The sequence below is a fragment of the Trachypithecus francoisi genome, unplaced genomic scaffold (assembly GCF_009764315.1).
Source record: "Trachypithecus francoisi isolate TF-2019V2 unplaced genomic scaffold, Tfra_2.0 Lachesis_group7, whole genome shotgun sequence".
Classification (NCBI taxonomy): Eukaryota; Metazoa; Chordata; class Mammalia; order Primates; family Cercopithecidae; genus Trachypithecus; species Trachypithecus francoisi.
Genome location: NW_022681472.1, coordinates 86,459,363 through 86,483,137, shown reverse-complemented (window position 1 = coordinate 86,483,137; position 23,775 = coordinate 86,459,363). Strand labels below are relative to the sequence as shown.

The 23,775-nt window shown below is 36.1% G+C and overlaps 1 long non-coding RNA gene across 1 annotated transcript in view; it reads left to right on the top strand.

Annotated features, from left to right (window-relative positions):
• The first annotated feature begins 13,461 nt into the window (after positions 1-13,461).
• Positions 13,462-23,775, top strand: part of LOC117078969 — a 32,844-nt gene continuing 22,530 nt past the window's right edge. Inside the window, exons 1-2 of the long non-coding RNA XR_004435224.1 lie at positions 13,462-13,666; positions 19,425-19,466. This is a non-coding gene — a long non-coding RNA (uncharacterized LOC117078969). The remainder of the gene's footprint in view (positions 13,667-19,424; positions 19,467-23,775) is intronic.

Sequence of the window (23,775 nt, the reverse complement as noted above, 5' to 3'; positions counted from 1 at the left end):
TGGAGACGTGTCTAAGAAAACAATAGAGGAAAAAAAAGTAAGAAAAGAGGGAACAGGGAGAGAAGGGAGTAATATTTACTGGTTACTTGTTACATGTCGGATATATTGTAAACAGTTTCAATTATGTGAAGAAGTATTTTACAATGATGAGATTCAGTTTGAGGGTCAAAAAAGTAAAGTTACTTTTCAGCAGGGGAGAATCTGGGATCCAATTCTAGACCTTCTATTTCCCAGTCCAGTATCATTTCTACAATTAATCAGAAAAGAAGCAAATGTGAAGAGGGTAGGGTGAGTAGGGTGAGAAGAGAGAGAGAGAGAAAGGGAGAGGGAACAAAAATTCTGTAGCTTTGTTGGGGATCCTATAACAAAAATTTTCCTTGTCTGGGTGGTTCTAATAATCTTTTCTTTTTTTTTTTTTTTTTTGTTTTGAAGGCAGAAGGTCATATTCTGAGTCAAGATGTTTGCACACAGATTATCTGTCACCTTTCATGAACAATGCAGAGGAATAATGGTAACTCTGACAAAACTGCTGCATCTCCTCCATCACTTTGTCCTTCCTCAAAGAATTCCACAAGAACAAAGACTCCTTCCCTAAAATAAGACATGAATCCCTCCATGGTTTTGGAAGATTTGACTGACCTATAAGCTCCTGAAGAATAGACAATACTTATTCTTCGTTTTTTTAGAGATGGAGTCTTACTCCATAGGCCAGGCTGTGGTGCAGTAGTGCGATCTCAGCTTACTGCAACCTCTGCCTCCCTGGTTCAAGCGATTATCCTGCCTCAGCCTCCTGAGTAGCTGGGATTACAGGCACATGCCACCATGCCTGGCTAATTCTTTTGTATTCTTAGTAGAGATGGGGAGTTCACCATATTGGCCAAGCTGGTCTTTGAACTCCTGACCTCAAGTGATCCGCCTGCCTCAGCCTCCCAAAGTGTGGGGATTACAGGCATGAGCCACTGGTCCCCCTGGCCAATCAGTAATATTTCTTGTTTATGGTTGTATCTACAGGGCCTCACATACTGATTTGAGGACAATATGGGACCAAAAACATTGTTTTTTAATGAATGAATGAGAAGGAAGGGTTATATAAGTAATAAGAACATGTTCCTGGATTTCTCCGTCTTTTCTGAGCGCTCTCTGTCTCTTTGTTTCTCTCTCTCTCTCTCTCTGTCTCTCTCTCTCTCTCTCTCTGGTTCTTCCGCCCTGTAGGTCTCCAGAAGGCCACTACTCCCCCCTTTAAAATACACAACCAAATTTGCTTCTATGTTTCTTCTTGATGCAGCCAGGAAGTCCAGCATTCACTAAGAGAACCTCACCAAACACCAACAGATAAGGGAATAGGACCAAGATGACTAATAGATTTACAGAGTTATGGCCCAGACCCTCCCTGTCTGTACCCCAGCTATATAAGTAGATAGAAAAACTGCTCAGCCACATGGCCCAGCTGCTGGCTTTCCCTAAAACTCAATATGCTTGAGCATAACAGTATTTTTTTTTTTTTTTTGTCTTTTCCTACTGTTCCCTCCCTTATATGTTTTCAGGTAACTTGTACACTATCCAGGGTAAATCCAATGAAATCCCTCCTCTACTTCTGGAGCCTCACTCCTGTTTCAGCACTGGAATCCAATGAGATGGAAAGTTGCATTCAGAGTCCATTGGTAAATATCACAGTGAACAAATTATCTCCATGCATTATCTTCTTGTGCGTATATGAACACAAGAAGTTGAAGTGGCCTATTACATGTACCACTCAGATTTTCCTTCAAGAGAACTGCCGTGAGAAATGTAGTTGGTTGACAACCGTTTGTTCTACCTTTGAACCTGCCACCGTCTTCACAACAATGCCACGAGATCTCTGAGTGGATCCTAGGTCACAGACAATGACTCAGCAGGACCATTTCTACTCAGCATGGGATTTCTCTAATGTCAGGCTTCATTAGAGATATTTTCATTGGCCTGGCCAAGATTTTCTCAGAATTTCCCAGCAGTTTGAGGCCTCTTCTACCCAATCATCCTAATTTCCCTGTCTCCTTTTACAGATCCTACATCTGCATCACACCCTGAAGTGTCCCTCTGCTTATTCTTTCCCTCTTCACCATTTGTTTTTTACTGGCATTTCCCCAATACACCTCTTGCACATCTAACTCCATTTTGGTGTCTATTACTCAGAGATCCCCAATGGACACAAAGTATATCCTCCAAAAATTACAATTGTTATATCAATGCTGGGTAAAATATCTGTTTCTTATATAACTAGGATATTTGTTTTCATATTCCAAGAGAATTAAATAAAGTAAAAAAGACCTGAGATCAAATTTTATCTTTTCACCATATGAACCGTGTGACTTTGGGGAACACAATAAACCTCTGAGCATCAAGTTAATTTTCACAATGGGAATGAAAGGAAAAAAGATGACCTTAATTTATGTTCTTAACTCGTCTCAATTAGGAGAAGAATTAGGAAAATTGGTAGTATTAGGAAATAATAGAAAGTATAGAACGTTTCTAGAACATAGTACATGACAAATCAATATTTGTTCTCACCTTAGATTTATCACTAAGTCAGAATCTATGTTCAAAAAAATTTTGAAGAATGCAGAATATATGAATAGTGCCTCTGGATCTGTACCTGGAGCTAGACTGCCTGAGTAGAACTACTGGCCCTAGCACTTTTTAGCTGTGCGATCTTTGGCAAGTGACCTAACATTTTTGTGCCTCAATTTCTTATCTGTAAAATGGGAATAGTAATGGTTCTATTTCACAGTGTCGTTTTGCAGATGAATTGAATTTACATAAGAGCCCTGTGTGGCACATGGTAAGCAGATGTTAGTGTATGCTACTACAACTTTCTGAGTCTTTTGCCCTTATTTAATTTCCTCTCTTCTGACCCCTACACCTCCTCCCGAACTGCACCCTGACAACAGTAATCTTTACTAGCAGGATATCTGGATGCCAATAGCCCTGTCTCCCCTCATACCCACACACACACACACACACACACACACTCACACTCTCTCTCTCTCTCTTTCTCTCTCTCTCCCCCCCACCCCCACCATCTCATTAAAAAAACTAGCCCTGTGAATTATAAGTGATAATTTTCACTTTCAAGGTCAGGAGGAAATAAAAAGATATTTGGGATCTAATTGAATTAATATGGCCCCAGAGTATTTCTTAGACTTTTTTTTTTAAGTAAGAGATAGATGTCAGCTCATTTTCTTGTGATCTTTTTTCTTTGCAAGTTAGAAGCATGTTATCTTGCTAATTAAGGAAACTGGTTAACTTGGTTTCAGTCTATTTAAGATTTTATTAAACACTGCTTTCATACATTTGGCTGTAGATAAAATAGGCTTGCTTCCTAACATTTACAAAACATGTTAAAATGTGTGCAGTATTTTTGACTACATTCTCTCATTTAAAACTCACCATGTCCTTAAGAGGTAGGGATTTTTATTTCTATTCCATGAATAATGAAACAGACATGCAATGACTGACCTTGCATAATTAGTATGAGGCAGAGCATGGGTAAAACCTTCAGTGATTTTACCCATTTTGATTCCTAAACCCAGGCATGGTTTGATACCCTGACCCTAACCCAACCATGCTTGGGATTGATTCCACTGTAAGTATTAGGTTGGTGCAAAAGTAATTGCCATTTCAGATTGTGAATTTTAAATCATTAAAATTAGGCTCAAACACATCTTTATTAATAAAAATAGGAACCACTACAATCAACATATTTTTGCCAATGAGAAATGAGTTTGTTTATTCCTGTAGCACAAAAAATTCATGCTTCAGGATTTGATGAATTCTTGGAAAGCATTTTGTGCATCCTGATGGTTGTGGAAGCGTTTTCCAGCAAAAAGTTGTTGAGATGCTTGAAGAAGTGGTAGTCAGTTGGTGAGAGATCAAGTGAATATAGTGCGTGAGGCAAAACATCGTAGCCCAATTCATTCAACTTTTGAAGCATTGATTGTGCAATGTGTCGTCGGACATTGTCCTGAAGAAGAATTGGACCCTTTCTGTTGACCAATGCCAGCACATAGTATTTCTCAATAAAGGCAGGCATTGCAGTTTTCAGTGTATCTCATCGATTTACTGAGCATACTTCTCAGAGGTAATAGTTTCACTGAGATTCAGAAAGCTGTAGTGGGTAAGACCGGCAGCAGACCACCAAACAGTGACCATAATGTTTTTTTGGTGCAAGTTTTGCTTTGGGAAGTGCTTTGAAACTTCTTCCCAGACCAGCCACAGAGGTGATCATTGCCAGTTGTCATACATAAAATCCACTTTTTGTCACACATCACAATCTGATTGAAAATTGGTTCATTGTTGTTGTGTAGAGTAAGAGAAGATGACACTTCAAATGATGATTAGTTTTTATTTTTGCTCAGCTCATAAGGCACCCACTTATCGAGCTTTTTCACCTTTCTAATTTGCTTCAAATGCCAAATGACTGTAGAATGGTCAACGTTGAGTCCTTCAGCAACTTCTCATGTATTCATAAAAAGATCAGTCAAGATGATTGCTCTCAACTGGTCATTGTCAACTTCCAATAGCAGGTCACTATGCTCCTCATCTTCAAGGCTCTCATCTTCTTTGAAAAACTTCTTGAACCACCATGCATTAGTCTCTTAAGATATGTAGAAACCAAAACATGACATTACAAACCAAACTTACAATAATACTAGCTTTTAGATGACCATTGTTTAAATTGTGTTAGTCTCCTAAATCATGTAGAAAATAACTGGAGTGTAAAAATCATTTTTACAATAATACTAGCTCTTATAATTGCTTGCATAATTACCTTTATTGAGATCTTTATTTCTTTAGGTGGCTTCAAGTTATTTTTTAGTGTCCTTTCATTTCATCTTTTAGGACTCCTTTAAGCATTTCTTGCAAGGTAGGTCTAGTGGCAACTTTTGTTTATCTGGGAATGCCTTAATTTCTCCCTCACTTGTAAAGGATAATTTGGCAACCACTTTGAGTATATTGACCAACTTGCCTTCTGGCCTCTGGAGTTTCTGATGAGAAATCTACTGATGATCTTATTGAGGATCCCTTGTATGTGACAAACTACTTCTCTCTTGCTGCTTTCAATATCCTTTGTTTTTGTGTTTTGGAAGTTTGGCTATACTGTGTCTTGATGTGGTTTTCTTTAAGGTCATCTACATGGAATTTGTTGAACTTGAACTTCTTAGATGTTTATATTCATGTCTGTTATCAAATGTAGGAAGTTTTTTTTTTTTTTTTTTTTACCATTATTTAAAAGAATATTTTCTCTTCCCTTTTCTTTTTTTTATCTCTTCTTATTCTGGGATTCCCACAACGTGTGTGTTAGTCTACTTGATGGTGTCTCATATGTCCCCTAGGCTTTGTTTACTTATCGTCATCTTTATCTTTTTATACTTCAGACTCAATAATTTCCATTGTCCTTTCATCAAGTGAGCTGATTATTTCATCTGCCTGCTCAAATCTACCTTTAAATTTCTTAACAAATTTTTCATTTTAGTTAGTTACTGTAATTTTCATCTCAAAAATATATTTTTTGTTTCTTTTTAGGTTTTCTATCTCTTTATTGATATTTCTATGTGGTTCATACATTATTCTGTTGACTTTATGTTTTCCTTTAGTTCTGTGAGAATTTTTAAGACAGGTGTTTTGAAATTTGCGTCGAGTAGATCTACCGTGAGGATTTTCCAGAAGCAGTTTCTGTGGATTTTTTTGTTGTTGTTGCTGTTTAATAGTGTGTGTGTGTGTGTGTGTGTGTGTGTGTGTTTTAAATGAAGTATACTTTCCTGGTTACTTTTGTACATTTTGATTTTTTTTTGAAAACTGAGCACCTGAATCTCATAGTATGAAAACTCTGAAAGTTAGATTCTTCCCCTTTCCCAGGATTTGCTGGATTTTGTAATTCTCCTCATTTATTTTTTGATTATTGTAGGCTTTGCCAATGACCAGTGTGATGAGTAAATCTAACGCCTTTTCAGTACTTTTCTGAGCCTGAACCTTTCCCTGAGCATGCATAATCGCTTCTTAACTTCTCCTCTATATGCAGTTGTTTCTTAATGTCCTAATTTTTAATGCCAGGTTCCCAAAAAGAGATAAAGAGAAAAATGAAGATAGGAAAGAGGTGCTGGCTCTTTTAATCCCCTGGAAGTAATTTTAGTTGGAGCAGGAAAGGCAACAATGGCTGCCTGCTTCTGTATCTGCACCCCGTTGATCAGAAGCAGCAGTCAGCAATTTGAGCACAGATCTTGAGCATTTGGAGAATAGGGCCCTCTTTGCCCACCTTGGCCCCTGCAATGTGTGTGCAAGCTGCTCCAGAAATCTGTGCACAGCTGCCTGCCACCAGAATGGGCGTGGGTGGGGGAGGCATAGCTGCCACTGTGCTGAGTGGAAACTGAATGAAGCTAACACAACTTACTGTCCAAGGCTTCCCTTGGAAGTTGCAAGCTTTCAACACACTACAAATTTCCCAAGTAGTTATATCAGACAGATTCTGCCAGTGTGATCGTTGTCTTGGTGGAAAGAGAGATTCCTGTGCTTCCTACTGGACCATCTTCCTTTTGATCTTAACTTAAAAAAAGAAACCTAGAAGGGTATACCCACTTAAGTTTCAATATTTCTAGATCTCACTTTTGTCAAGTTTAGAATGGTATATTAGTCATCTAGGGTGACCATATCAAAATATCAAAAACTGGGTGTGGCTTAAGCAACAGAAATGTATTTTGTCACAGCTTTGGAAGCTAGAAGTCCATGAACAAGGTGTTGGCAGATTTGGTTGATGGTGAGGGATTTATTCTAGGCTTGCATATGGCCTCCTTCTCATTATCTCCTCACATAGTATTTCATCAGTGTGTCGGTGAAGAGAGGGAGGTCATTGGTATCTCTTTCTCTTCTTATAATGACATTGGTAATATTGGATTTCAGCCCCATCCTTATAATCTCATTTATTTTTAATTACCTCTTTAAATGCCCTCCAAACACAGTCACATTAAGGGTTGGTGCTTCAACATATGAATTTGGTGGGGTGAGGAGAAGGTGCACAGTTCAGTTTATAATAAGTGGAAATAAAATTATTCAGTTTTCAATGTTTTTATAGTGATCAAATGCACAATGTGTATTTGTGTGACCAATAATCAGCTATCTTTCTTCTTCTATTAGTCACTGATGATGCATGAGGCTTAATCTGTAGTCCACCTACATGTTATCTATTAGCAGAGTCAGAGAAGAAAACAGTTACTATGCAACACTTCCCTAAAATCCTTAGCCCTCTGCCTCAAACACAGAAGCTTTTGAAGATGTTCATTCTAGGTCTTCTACAGTTTTGCGGGAAAGTAACTTGGTTTACCTTATTTGAAGGTTAAATCTTGAGGTCCACCATCAAAACTAAAAATGTACAAATCAATTTTCCAAGAATTCTTTTTCCACAAATTTACTCTAAAGAGAAGTTTCACAAGTATAAAAAAGGTGAAGCTACAAGATGATTCAATGTTGCATTTTTAAGTTTTATTTTATTTTATTTATATAAAATTGATGTTTTAGAGTGTTTTATAAATTTTGACACATCACAGATTCATATAACAACTAGTAAAGGATACTAATACTAAAAAGTAAATAAAATAAAATAATAAAATAAAATGCAACTGAAGAAAAAGGATGTTGATCAAAACAGGAACAATAAACTAAATCATGGGGCATATAAGGCTCTTAATACCAGGTGGCCATCAAAAAGTGAGATGCAAATATGAATGATTCTGTGTATATGTTTGATGTATGTAAGTAAGAGTGTGTGTGTTCTGGGAAATACACAAGAAAGTGAATGAGATGACTGCTGAAATGTGGGACTAAAAGGCGTTGTTTTAAATCCTTTCCTTCTATTGTATTCATTGTTTCCAATTACAATTATAATAGGAAAGTTTAATTTAAAAAGAAGAATAAATTGATTAAAACTTTCAAAAAGTACATTATTTAAAATCTAAGTGTTTGGGAGAGAAGACAATATCCTATATATAGCAGTTTTAATTAAACGTTTCTGAGATGATTATGATTCACATGCAGTTGCAAGAAATAATACATGTTATAAAACTATAGTGCAATATCACAATCAGGATATTGAAATTTATAGTCACTACAACAGAAAAGTTCCACCACCCACAACAGAAAAGTTCCACCACCACAATATTCTTATGTTGCCTTTTTATAGCTGCTGTCACCTCCACCCTGCCTCCCCCAATTCCTGAGCCCTGGTGAAGACCAGTATGCTCTCCATTTCTATATTTGTCATTTTGAGACTAGCATATAAGTGGATTAACACAGTTTGTGAACTTTTGGGATGGGCTTTTTTAAACTTAGCATAAACCCCTGGAATCCATCAAAGTCGTCGCATGAATAGTTTGTACTTTTTATTGCTAATTAGTATTCCATGGTATAGGTTTACCACAGTTTGTTCAACCATTCATTGTCTGAAAGACATCTGGGTGGGCTGTTTCCAATTTTTGACAATTAAGGACAAATCTTCTATGAACATTCATGGACAAGCTTTTGTGTGACCACATTTTTTAATTTCTCTGGGATAAATGCTCACAAATGCAGTCATTGGGATGTATGGTAGTTGCATGCTTAGTTACATAAAAAACTACAAAAGTTATATAAGAAACTACAGAAATGTTTTCCAGAGGGGCTATAACATTTGGGACTCCCACTGGTAGAGTATGAGTGATCCTATTGCTCCACACCCTCTTCATCATTTGGTGTTGTCAATATTTTTTACTTTATTCTTATAGATGTAGAGTAATAACTCATTTTGGTTTTAATTTGCATGTGGTTAATGGCTAATGATGTTGAAAATCTTTTCAAGTGCTTTTTTTTTTTTGCTATCTGTATATCATCTTCAGTGAAATGCTTTTCCATGTCCTTTGCCCATGATTTAATTTGAATGCTCGTTTTTCTTTATCATTGAGTTTTGAGAATTTTTAATTTATTTTAGCTCTTAGTCCTTTGTTGGTTATTTGATTTGCAAATATGTTCCCTTAAATTGCAGCTTGTCTTTCATTTCTTTGATATTGGCTTTTGCTGAAGAAACATTTTTAATTTTGATGAAAACATCTTATTAATTTTTCTTTTTATCTATTATGCTTTTGGTCAAATCTGAGAACTCTTTGCCTAGTCATAGACACAAAAGATTTGTCTCATTTATTTTCTTTGAAGTTTTACAATTTTATGTCTTTACATTTAATTCCATGATGAATTTTGAGCTCATTTTTGTATAAATGGATGTTTAGGAGTAGATTATTATTATTATGTGGATGCCCGATTGCCCCAGCACTATTTGTGAAGTGGCTGTGTTTCTTTCATTGAATTTCCTTTGCATGACTGTCAAAAATTAGTTGTGTGTCTTTGTGTGGATCTATTTCTAGGTTCTCTGTTCTCTTCCTTTGGTCTTTGTGTCTGTTCCTCTGCCAAAACCACACAGTCTAATGCCAATAGCCATATAGTAGGTCTTCATATTCAGTAGAGTGATTGTTTCCACTTCAACTTTTTTTGTCAGGATGGTTTATAAGCTATCCTTAAGCATATGCCCTTCCATCTGAATTTTAGAGTAAGCATGTTTTTGTATACAATTGCACTAAACCTATGGATCGATTTGTGGAGAATTGACATCTTTACCATGTTTAGGTTTCTCAGTTCATGACACAATAGCTCTTCATTTATTTAGGTCTTCCTTAATATATTTAACAACATCTTATAATTTTCAGCATAAAGACTGTAAATGTTTTAAGTTTATTCCTAAGTATGTCATTGTCTTTGGAGTGCTTGTAAATCGTGCTAGTATGCAAAAATGTAATTGATTTTGTTGTGTATCTAGTGTTTTTTAATTAAATTAACCAATGAAAATATCTCTTACTTTACAGATTCAGGTGTCCTCACTCCTCCAAAACAGGAAAACCTGGATGCTAACTGAACTGTCTTGAATTTGAATTTCATTTCACTGATAATGCAATTGGAACAAGGAAAGCTTTGTGGTGCAGTAAGAAGAAGGTGAACTTTGAAGTCCAAGAGATGTGAGTATGGATTCTAGCTGGCCACATACAAGATTTGTGCCCAGGAGGAGGTTAATTAAGTTCTCTGAGTCCCATTTCTGTAATAATAAAAATAATGACAGTGATAAGCGCTATTACAATGAAGCATTTCATGTAAGACAGAGCTTGTTTTAAGATCTTTCCATCTTGCTTGTTTTGGTGTGTTTTTTTGTTTAGTTTTGTATTAGCTTGCTGCTAATCCTTTTGGCAGAAAAACTAAGCCTGAGTTTATATGAAGCTGTTTATCATTTATCTTTATTTCACCTATTGTGAAAGTTTTTGATGTAAAAATATCTATGCTTTTGATTACAAGGTGCTTTTGATTATAGGTAAACCTACCCTACTGTGGAACCAGGCAGTCTAACCTCAACTCATTCTTAGTCACCATGCTCTAGGTATCCTTAGGCTACGTGAACTACTGCACATGAAAAGTCTTGGATAGAGTCCTTGGGGGCAACTTGAAGAAATATTTAAGTTCTCCTGAAGCTTTTCAGGGTCTGCATTCTTGGATTTAGAGATATAATAGAGGTAGAGAAGTCAGCCACTCGTCACTGTTGGCACACACTCCCACACTTGCCAGAAAGGGTATTTTCACACATTGCTGGAGACCATTCATGGGAAGTGATGTGATGCCTCATCATTGTCTGCAGCCTGAGATTTCCCCAAAGGTGTAACTGAGTGATCCCTGTGACACTCTTTGGTTTAATGATGCTTACTCATCACCACTTTCATTACAACTTGGATAGACTAAATATCACATCACCATTTAACATCTTTCCTTCAACGTTTCATTCTGTATGGCAACTGAACAGGATATATTTACCCCCAAGCCTGATTGAAGTAATACAAAGCTTTACCATTTAACTTGGATTAAACTACTTTAGAATGAGTCTGATTATGAAAACGCCCTCAGCTCATTAATTTCTGTGACCAAGATGAATGATATGTCATAGTGCCACCAATAAAGCTGGACTGGTCAGCATTCAGGTGACACCAATGTCACATTCCCCATAGCACTACAAGGGTCTAGACTCAATGCCAGCAGAACAAGAAGGTTGAGTCACAGAAGCCACTGAAGGCCAAAATAAGTTTTCAAAATATGTAAGGGGGAAAAATACAAGTAAAGAATAAGGGAGTTGGAAGAAATCTAATTGATCATTCAACTTTCTAATCTTAAAAATAATGGAAACCAAGCCACAACAACAAAAAAAAGGGATATACCCAAGGTCATATAAATGATTTCTGGAAAGATCACAGGCAGTTACACAAGCCATGAACTCTGAAAGCCGCCCAAGATTAATAATTTGTAAAGACAGACTGCATAGCATTGCTAATTCCATTTTCTAAAAGATTCATTGGCTAGCTTAGCATTTCATCTATATTCATCTCAATTTCCTCAAACTACACACACTTAAAATAAATCAAGGCCAATAATGTATGCTTATCTAGAAAATACCTTGTGAAATTGCTCTTATTTAATATTGCTGCTCCCTTCCATTTTGTCCTGTCTATATTAATTTTCCTCTATGTATTTCAAGAGAGAAATACATTTCTGTGTCACTAAGGAACCCACTATAATTATTCATGTAATTACACATGTACGTATGACTGCTTTCATATTCTAGTTAAATGGTTTTAAATGAGCAGAGAATGAAAAAAAGTATACATTATTTCCTATTATACCAAGAACATATTTTACCCTCAATATGTATATGTTAAATTTAATAAATCAATGAGATGAATAAGTATCTGTAGGGTTCAGGTCATTAAAAAATAACATAGATTAGTAAAAACAAATCTTTCAGGGCAGACTATGCTTTGATAAAAAAGTGAGGCACAGAGCAAGAGAGAAGCTTGTTTACCAAGCTTGAAATTAACCTCTTGTGAGTTTTTTCACTCAGACAGTAAGTAGTTACTGAGTGCCATGTGTTAGGCTTTTTATTTGCCAAAAATACAGTGTCGAAATAAAAACAGAGATAGTTTCTGCCCTCAAATAGCTTAATGCCAAGTGAGAAAAAATTATTAAACAAAATCTCACAAAGAAATATACACGCGTATAGTTCTGTGTAAGAAAATCCTGGGTCTTCTGGGAGAATCTACCAGGCTGTGATGAAATGGGGACCAGATGCTAACTGGTTATGTGGTCTAAAAGCAAAACAGGGGCCAGGCACGGTGGCTCACGCCTGTAATCCCAGTACTTTGGGAGGCCAAGGTGGGCGGATCACAAGGTCAGGAGATGGAGACCATCCTGGCTGACCCAGTGAAACCCTGTCTCTACAAAATAAATACAAAATACAAAAAATTAGCCGAGTGTGGTGGCGGGCGCCTGCAGTCCCAGCTACTCGGGAGGCTGAGGCAGGAGAATGGCCTGAACCCAGGAGGCGGAGCTTGCAGTGAGCCAAGATTGCACCACTGCACTCCAGCCTGGGCGACAGAGCGGGACTCCATCTCAAAAAAAAAAAAAAAAAAAGAAAGAAAGAAAGTAAATCAGTGTCATTGAAGGTTTTTAGCAGGGTTGTGCCATAATACTTAGTATTTTGTTTTGTTTTATTTTCTGTGTTATTTTTGTTTTGTTAACACAGATTATTAGTAATCAATCATTTTAGTCTTTGAAGTTGTAGCTAGGATGGTTGTGAGGTGGCCAGCCTTCACCGTAAAGAAACACTGGAACCTGTGACTTATTAGGTACCCATTGCAAGACAACATAGCAATAGACAGTTTTTACCCTTGCATATTTACACTTACAAGAACAGATCAGTGGTACAATTTCTAGAAATGAAAATATTGTGTAGTGAAAATATTGTGTAGTTCCTAAAATAAAGTAGGCACTATAAAGAGAGACTCGGGATGGGGAAGCCCAAACAGTCAGACAATATCCTCTGAAATATAAAACTGCTACAAGGGCAGGGTAACACCAGCTCTTTCAAAATAGTGCAGTGAGATAAACACTAACATCCTTAATTCTAGGCATTTTGCAAACATGAAAGACTAGCATTTTTACCACTGCTTTAGAGATAAGCAAACTGAAGCTCAGAGAATTTGAGTAACACATCCAGAGTGACAAAAATAGTAAATGATAGAGCCAAAATTTATGGAAATTAAACAAAGCTTTCTAGTCGAAATGTTTTTACAAGAGGTTTTACCCTCATCTTCTTGGAAATTTTTATAGAAATGTTTTGACAGAGCTTAACTCCAATCTTAAACAGGACAGACAGACATACTGTGGTAGGCTATATTGTTACCCCCAATCATTCTACCTCATCTTCTCTGTAAAAGAATTATACATCTGCTCCCTTTGCCATGTGACCTGCAGTGTCCGCCCTCATGCCGGAAGGAGTACTTATCCCTGACTCAGGTGTTAGGGCTTGCCTTATGACCTGCTTTGACCAACAAAATGTAAGCAGATGGGGCCTGCGTTAGTCTGAGCTGAAGCTTTAAGAGGCAGTGGAATTTCCCACTAGACTCTTGTTCTCCTCCAGATAATGACATTCTCCAAAGAGGGTCTGCTCATTCAACTTGGATCCATGGAGAAGAGCCATAGCAGCCATTCTGCAGCCACTGACAGGCAACCTGCATGAGAAGTAAGGATTTGTTGTTGTCTTCGTTTATTTGTGCTTCTGTAATAAAATATTTCAGACTGACTAATTGATAAACAATAGAAATGTATTACTTATGGTTCTGGAGGCTGGGAAGTTCAAGATCAATGCACCAACAGGCATGGTGTCTGGTGAGGGCTGCTCTCTCTTTCTAAGAGAATGCATTGTTGCTGCATCCTCTGGAGGGGATGAAGAATGTGTCCTCATGTGATGGAAGGGACTGAAAGGCAAGAGCATGCTCCCTCTAACATACAGCCCTTATAAAATGATGCTAATCCCATTTGTGAAGGTGAAGCCCTCGTGACATAATCACTTCCCAAAGGCCACACCTTTGGGTATTACATTTCAATATAAATTTTAGAGGAGCACACATTCATAGCAAAACCCCTATTATAAGCCACTGAGATTATGGACTGCTTATTACTGTAGCACAGATGACTAATATATATGTGAAATATAAACTGTTTCTTTATCAGTGGCCACTAATAATCTGTTTTCAAAGTAAACTATGTTATCTGAAGAAAATTCCTTTGTTTGAAGTACAGTTGTTAAGATTCAGTTCTTATTTATCCCTGATATTTTTATTACACAATGTTTTCCTGTATAATTTTTTGTTAAGCTATTCATTCTACCAATTCATGGGACATATAGTTAACAGTTGACTAATCTTTCAAATGCCTTCAATACTTCTAATATTTAGATATGGGTTTTTCTATTTCTAAAGTGGTTAAGTTCATTATAGGGTAATTACAGACTCATTGTGGGAAAATACATTAATGTGTATATTAACCTTAGAAGATCTGATATTATATCAATATTTAGTTTTTCTTTTCTACAATATGAGTTTTTAATGAGATTTTCTCAAGTCATAATTTCTCTTTGTAATTTTCCCCATATAATTCCTAAACAATTATTTTGGTAAATACATTACTATGTATTCCTTTAAATCAGTTTTTATCATTATGAGAATTAAGCTTTATTCATAAATTTTTTATCTTGTTAGAGCTGAAGTGTAGAAAATGAACTGGGTAATTATTCTTTACAAAGCTACTGCCTTGAACGTTTTTTGTTGATTCTAATAGTTTTCAGATGACTCAAGTTTTCCCATCACGTTGCCTATAAATAATAATAATTTTGTATCATTCCTTCAAATAGGAGTAACTCTAGTACACTTAATGTCATTAGAACAAAATTCCCAGGGAATATTATCAAAAGTGGTAAATCAATTATCTTTGTCATTTCCATTTATTTATTTTTTTAAGAGATGGAGTCTCATGATGTTGCTCAGGCTAGAGTCAGTGGTCCCATCATAGCTCACTGCAGCCTCAGACGCCTCTATCAGCCTCTCAAATAGTTGGGATTGCAAGCATGAGCCATGGTGTCTGAGATGTTTTTTTTTAAGTTTGATAAGAATGATAAAATACAAATATTTTAAAATAAAAGTATTTTTTAATTTTTTAATGATTATATGCTTATTTGTTTTATTAAAAGCAGTTGTTGAATTTTCTCAAATCCTTTTTTAAAAACATTAATTAAGATAACATCTACATTTTGTGTAAGAACTATTTACATCAAGTAATCCCAAACTCCATCATGCTGAAATATTTAAAAAGATTAATCTAAAACCTCTTAAAATTAACTGATGGGAGCAAAACTTCATCTTAAACAGACTCTGGGAAAATTAGCAGCTTTCTTCCTTCGGTTTACCAACACTTTCTCCCTCTCATTACCCAAAGAGATACCCTGCTTGCTGCTTCTACTCTTAGATCCACTTCAGATGGGCATGACTGCATTCATTCTGAGTAATTTCCCTTGATTATTCCAATTACTGCCTCATGGAAATAATTACATTAACATTTATGTTGGGATATTGTCCTCTTTTCCTAGACTTTTTTTTTTTTTTTTTTTTGAATTGGAGTCTTGCTTGGCTGCTCAGGCTGGAAGGAGATGGCTGGCGCGATCTCAGCTCACCACCACAACCTCTGCCTCCTAGGTTCAAGTGATTCTCCTGGCTCAGCCCCTAGAGTAGCTGGGACTACAGGCGTGCACCACCATGCTTAGCTAATTTTTGTATTTTCAGTAGAGGCGAGGTTTCACTATGTTGGCCAGGCTGGTCTCAAACTCCTGACCTTGTGATCCACCCAACTCTGCCTCCCAAAGTGCTGGGATTACAGGCATGAGCCACCGTGCCCGGCCAATGTTGTTTTTTAACTTTATTCAACATCCCCATTGTTTTCTTCTTCAAGACCAACCTTTTTCCTCAATGAATGTAACATCTTTCCTTTTTATCTTCCACCATTGCCTTGACCCTAGACCCATAATTTTTCATCTTTTTCCTTTCTTCACAAAGTATTACAATTTTGAAGTGCAATTTTTTTGAAACTGGAGGGGAAAAAATGGCCTCTAAAATTAGAAGTCTAGATTTCTGGGGCCCATGCACTTATGTAAACGGAAACATAAATAAATAAAGTGACGTTCCTATTCTCATGGTGCTTATGTTCTTGAGGGGAAAACAAACAAACAAACAAAGTATGGATCAGATGGTGAAAGGTACCAAAGAGAAAAATAAAGCAGAGGAAAGGACCATAGAGTGAAAAGGTGCTAGTGTTAGCCAAGATCTCTGTGAAGATAAACCATGTAGGTACATAGCTAAAAATAAAGCCCTCCATGCAGTGGAATAGATAATGCAAATACCCTAAGAGAGGGTATGCTTACTATGTTTGAGGAACAGCAAGGGACTCGATGGCTGCATCAGAGGGACAGTTGGAGGAGGCATAGGGGATAGGGCATGTGACTTGAGAGGTAGCAGGAATAAAGGTGACAATGGATCATTTTAGCAATACTTAGGGCTTTGATGGAGTGCAGTGTGCATTGGAGCATTTTGAGCAGGGAAGTGACTTAGGCTGCTCTGAGAAGCATAGACTGCAGTGGAGCAAAAAGGAAATGCAGAAAAACCATTAAGAAGACTGTCGCAATAATCCAGGTGAGACATGATGGTGCTTAGACCAGAGCGGCAGCGACAGAGTTGTAGAGAAGTGATTGGATGCTGTGTGTATTATTTCAAAGTTACAGTTGTAAAATTTGCTGATGGATTGAATATAGGAAATGGAGAAATTAGAGGAACCAGTTACTCCGAGTGTTTCACCTGAGCAAATGAAAGAAGAAGGTTTCCTTTTCCTGAATGGGTAGGTATATAAAAAATAGATTTTTTTGATGAGGGGTGGAGTGAGAAGAGTTTGTTTTACGTATGTTAAGGTTGTGATTCTAGAGGAACATCACACTGGGGCTGCCAAATAGACACTCTGATATACATGTAGAATTAAAGAGGGAGGTCAGAGCAAAATCTACTAATTTGAGAGCCATCAGAAGAATATTGATGTTATTTAAGGCTGTGGCATTGGATGCGTAAATCTAGGGTGTGTGCACTGATTGCAAAGAGAAGCCAAAGAGCTGAGTCCTAAGGCATTCACATTAAAGAGGTCAGGAAGATGGAGAGCATACAGAAAAGGTAAAAAAGAAGGAGCAGTCAGTAGGTAAGAGGTAAATCCAGAAGCAGTGGGACCCAGAGGCCAAGCAAAATAAAGGTTTCAAATAAGCAATGGAGACATGGAGTTCTCAGAAGCAGCACCTTGGTGAGATGCCTTTAACAATTTTGATATTTGTAATTGTGTTTCTCTTCCTTTTTGTACTTAATGTAATCAAGAAAGGAAAATTATTCATCGAGTGATTCACAGGCCACATTTTTAAGAGTTCAAGTGGAGCCTAATTGAAAATATTTTTGCTGGGGAGTTAGGAAACTAAGTTATAGCCCTTGGTTTGGACAAGCCAGGTATCCTCTTGTGCACTTTTGGACTCACCATATAGATAGCTCTTCACTGGAAGACTGACGACATAGAAGTGGGTGATATCCAAGTTCCTAGTAGGTAACCTAACGACTAATCTATCATAAGTGCCCAATAATGGCTGGGTAAATGAACGAAAAAATGTTCTTTCCAGCTCTAAGATTTTATTATTGGCATTACAACTCCCTTTCCTGTTAAGAAACATGGACAGGACTGGGGTGAAACCACATCAGCAATTGCAGCTCTTTTTCCTTTATTCCTCCTGGCTTGCCTGTAGACACTTAATTATTTATACTGCCTTTAGGAAGTGCAACTGGGCTCTGCTGCTGTGGATGCCGTTTCTGTTATTATTAGTCTCAGAGCTATTTCTTATTTCCTCCAGCACAATGAAGGTGGTGAAATAAGTAACAACACTTCCTTTTCCAAAGCCGCTGAAGTGCTCAGCTCAGCAGTAGTCAGACTCCTCCAGCATTTAATGAGAACTATGGAAGACCTAATTTCCTTTGTTGTCCTCAGTTCTCTTGACCTCAGATAATCAGATAAGCAGCAACACAAGAGGACCAGTGAGCTATTTCAATGGTTTCTCTCCAACATTTTTCTGTGCATGTGCAATCTGAGCATGCCTATGATTTTTTGTTGTTGTTGTTGGTTAGCCTTTTCTCAAAACTGACTATGCTGTAGCATTCTATTTCTTTTCTGGAAAAAAAAAAAAAATTCAGCACCTGCTGGATATTTGTTGCTATAGGGCTAGGAATATTCCTTTTGTTACCTCCTTCTTTCCTCTTTCCCTACCCTTTTTTTCTAAAACTTTTGTTCCACTATTTTCTTATTTTCTTTTGATCAGAATACCAATTTAAATTATGAAATATGCTAAGACCTCAAAATTGATTAATAAATGTTTACTTCATGGTTCAATGCTGTGCACAGTGTTTTTAAAGGTTAGACCACACAGTCCCTGTAATGGAGATAAATGTACTCCAGTTTAAAAGGAAATGTTGGCATATCTCCTATTCAGTTGCAGTGATCATTATTTGATAAAACATTTAATTTACCCAGTATCTATTGAGAACAAAATTCCACATTGACACTTATTGAACTTAAAGTATAATAATAATAATAATAAAAGATCTTTGAGCAGGAGAGAAATGATGTCAGAAAATTGGACTTACATAAAGAAAGGCAGGGCATCAGAGAAAGAATAAATGAAGGTAAAATAAAATATTTCATTTTTTGGTTTTAATTGATATGAAAGGTAACTTTGTTTAAAGCAATAATAGTAACAATGCATTAGGTGATAATAACATAAATAAGTAAAAGAAATGAAGCAATTCACAAAGGACAGGAGGGAGGGATTGAGAATATTATTATGAGGCACTTGCAATTACATGTGAGGTGATGTTATGTTATTTGAAGTTAAATTTAGATTAGTTAGAAATGTATATTGGAAACTTTAGGAAAAGTAGTAAGTATTTTGTTAGTACCATTACTGATATACTGAAGGAAGAGATAAAATGGAAGTATATAAAATGCTCAATTAAAGCGAGATCAAAAGAAAAATAAAGGAAAAGGTAAAGTGCAACAAATAGGAAACAGCCACAAATATGGTAGATATTAATGCAGCTATATCAATAATTACTTTAAATGTGGCTGGTCACATTACACCAATTAAAAGACATACATTGTCAGAGTGGATAAAAAAAGAACAACAACCCAATTATATGTGATCGACAAGAAACCCACTTTAAATATAAAGATTCATGTTAAAAGTAAATGGTTTGTATCATGGAGGAAAGGATGCTGAGTTTTATCAAATACTTTCTCTGCATCTGTTGAGATGATCAGATAGTTTTTGTCTTTATTTTTCTGTTTGTGTGATGAATCATATTTATTGATTTTTGTAGGCTGAAGCATCCTTTCATCCCTGGAATAGAACCCACTTCATCGTGAGTTTGATCTTGATTTTTTTGATATGCTGGTGGACTTGGTTGCTAGTATTTTGTTGAGAATTTTTGCATCTATGTTCATCAAGGATATTGATTTTCAGTTTTTTTTTTGTTGTTGTTATATCATTGTCTTGGATGATACTGACTTTCTAGAATGAATTAGGGGTAATTTCCTCTTCCTTAATTTTTTGAAATAGTTTCAGGAGGAGGTGCCAGTTCTTCATTGTACATTTGATAGAACTTATGCTGTGAATACATCTGGTCCTGGGCTTTAGTTTGTTGGGAGATTTTTATTACTGGTTCAATCTCAATACTATTTATTGGTCTGTTCAGGATTTCTATTTGCTCCTGGTTCAATCTTGGCATTTGTATGTTTCCAAGAATTTATCCATTTCTTTTAGGTTTTCTAGTTTGTGAACATATAGTTGTGAATAAGAGTCTCTGATAATCTTTTGTATTTCTGTGATATATGTTGTAATGTTTTCTTTTTCATTTCTGATTGTGTTTATTTGGATCTTCTCTCTTCTTTTCTTGGTTAGTCCAGCTAGTGAGTTATCAATTTTATCTTTTTTTTTTTTTTTGAAATATAGTCTCGTTCTATCACCCAGGCTGGAATGCAGTGGCATGATCTCGGCTCACTGCAAGCTCCACCTCCCGGGTTCATGCCGTTCTCCTGCCTCAGCCTCCCTAGTAGCTGAGACTACAGGCACCCACCACCACACTCAGCTAATTTTTTGTATTTTTAGTAGAGATGGGGTTTCACCATGTTAGCCAGGATGGTCTCGATCTCCTGACCTTGTGATCCACTCACTTTGGCCTTCCAAAGTGCTGAGATTACAGGTGTGAGCCACTGTGCCTGGCCAATTTTGTTTATCTTTTTAAAGAACCAACTATTGGTTTCACAAATCCTTGCATTATTTTCTTGGTCTCATTTTCATTTAGTTCTACTCTGATCTTTGTTATTTCTTTTCTACTGCTAGCTTTGGATTTGATTCATTTTTGTTTTTCTAGTTCCTTGAGGTGTGACATTAGGCTATTAATTTGTAATCTTTCTGTATTTATTTTTCATGTAGGCATCACAAAATGCTATAAACTTTTCACTTGGTACTGCTTTTGCTGTATCCTAAATATTTTGGTATGTTATGCTTTCATTTCATTCAATAATTAAAAAGTATTTTAAGTTCCATATTAATTTCATCATTGACTCAATGGTCATTCAGGACATGTTTTTAAATTTCAGTGTTTTTATATCATTTCTACAGTGCCTTTTGGTATTGCCTTCTAGGCACAGAAGGAACATATCTCAACATAATAAAGGCCATACACAATAAACCGTCAGCCAACATCACACTGAATGGGTAAAAGTTGAAAGAATTCCCCCTAAAAACTAAGACAAGATAAGGATGTCCTTATCTTGTTTGGTCAATTTCATTACTCCCATTCAACATAGTCCTGGAAGTCCTAGCCAGAGCAATCAAGTAAGGGAAAGAAATAAAAGGTAACCAAATTGGAAACAGAGAAAGTCAAATGATCTCTATTTGCTGACAATGTGATCTTACATTTAAAAAACCCTAAAGACTCCACCAAAATATCTTAGATTTGATTTTAAAAATTCAGTAAGTTTTCAGGATATAGAACCAACATACAAATATCAGTAGAATTTTTATACACCAATAACTATCAAGCTTAAAATCAAATAAAGAAGATAATTCTGTTTTTAACCACAACAACAACAACAACAAAAATATCTAGAAACCAAGATGGTTAAAGATCTCTACAAGGAAAAATACAAAACATTGATGAAAGAAATCATAGATGACACAAACAAATGGTAAAATATCCCATGCTTATGAAACGGAAGAATTGCTATTGTTAAATGATCATTGTGGCTTTCATTTGTGTTTTTCTAGTGATCACTGATACTGAGCTTTTTAAAATATGCTTGTTGTCCATGTGTGTCTTTTTTTGAGAAATTTCTGTTTATGCTCTTTGTCTGCTTTTTAATGGAGTTGTTTGTTTCTCTCTTGTAAATGTGTTAAAGTTCCTTATAGATGCTGGATATTTGATCTTTGTCAGATGCATAGCTTGCATATATTTTGTCTCATTCTGTAGGATGTCTGTGTACTCGGTTGATAGTTTGTTTTGCTCTGCAGATGCTCTTCGGTTTGTTTAGATTCCACTTGTCAATTTTTGCTTTTGTTGCTACCGCTTTCGGTGTCTTTGCTGTGAAATATTTGCCCATTCCTATGACCAGGATGGTATTGCCTAGGTTGTCTTCCAGGGTTTTTATATTTGGGTTTTACATTTCAGTCCCTTATTGCTTGTTTTTGTCAGCTTTGTTAAAGATCAGATGGTTGTGGATATGCGACCTTATTTCTGGGCTCTCTATTCTGTTCCATTGGTCTGGATACTTGTTTTTATACCAGTACTATGCTGTTTTGGCTACTGTAGTCTGTAGCCTTGTAGTGTAGTTTGAAGTCAGGTAACAGGATGCCTTCAGCTTTGTTTTCATATTTTTCTTAGTTTTGCCTTGGCTATTTGGGCTCTTTTTTGGTTCCATGTAAATTGTAAAATATCTTTTTCTACTTCTGTGAAGAATATCATTGGTAGTTTGATAGGAATAGCATTGAATCTGTACATTATTTTGGGTAATATGCTATTTTAGTAATATTGATCCTTTAAACTATTGTGGAAATCAGTACATTGATTCCTCAAAGAGCTAAAAGAAGAACTACCATTTGACCCAGCAATCCCAGTCCTGGATATATACCCAGAGAAATATAAATCATTCTACCATAAAGATCTTTTTTATGGTAAAAAAAAAAAAAAGACACAGGTGTGAAAATGTTCATTGCAGCAGTATTCACATTATCAAAGACATGGAATCAACCTAAATGTTCATCAGTGACAAGTTGGTTAAAGAAAATGTGGTACATATACTTCATGGAATACCATGCAGCCATAAAAAAGAATGACATCATGTCTTTTGTGGGAACATGGATGGAGCTGCTGGTTATTATCCTTAGCAAACTAATGCAAGAACAGAAAACCAGATACTGCATGTTCTCACTTATGAATGAGAGCGAAATGATAAGAACTTATCAACACAAAGAAGGAAACAACAGACACTGGAGTCTATTTGAGAGGGGAGGGTGGCAGGTAGAAGAGGAACAGAAAATATAATTAATGGGTACTGGACTTAATACCTGGGTGAAAAAATAATATGTGCAACAAATCCCAGAGATACATGTTTACCTATGTAACAAACCTTCACATGTACCCCCAAACCTAAAATAAAAGTTAAAAAAAAAACTAAAATGATCATATTGTCTCAAACATCTACAGATTCAATGTCATCTATATAAAAATACAAACATCGGTTTTTACAGAATTAGAAGAAAAGAATTCTAAAATTTATGTAAAACTAAAAGGAGCCTGAAGAGCCAAAGCATTCATAAGCAAAAAGAACAAAGCTGAAGGCATCACATTACCTGACTTCAAATTACAGTAGAAGGCAATAGTAACCAAAACAGCATGGTACTTGTGTAAAAATAGACACATAGATCAATGGAACAGAATAGAGAACCCAGAAATAAAACCAGATATCTACAGGCAACTGATTTTTGACAAAGTTAACAAAAATATACACTGGGGAAAGGACATTCTTTTCAATAAATCGTAGGAAAATTGGATTGCCATATGCAGAATAATAAAAATGGACTCCTATCTTTTACGATACACAAAAACCAACCCAAGATGTATTAAAGACTTAAATTTGAGACCCAAGACTAGAAAAGTACTAGAAGAACACCAAGGGAAAACTCTTCTGGATATTGATCTAAGAAAAGAATTCATGACTAAGACCTCAAAAGCACAAACAACAAAAACAAAAATAGACAAATGGAACTTGACTTTATTAAACTAAAAAGCTTCTGTACCACAAAAGAAATAATGAACAGAGTGAACAGATAGCCAGCAGAATGGGCGAAAATATTTGCAAACTATGCATCCAATGTGGGACTAATATCTAGAATTTACAAGGAACTCAAACAACTCCAGCAACAACAGCAACAAAATAGCCCCATTTAAAAGTGGGCAAAGGCCATAAATATATATTTTTTAAAAGAAAACAAATGATCAACAAGCAAATGAAAAAATTCTCGACATCATTAATCATAATGTAAAGGCAAAGTGAAACCACAATGAGATATCACTTTACAGCAGTGAAAAGAGCTGTTACTAAGAAGTCAAAAATAACCTTAGCGAGGTTGCAAAGAAAAGGGTTGGTGGTAATGTAAATTAGTGCAAC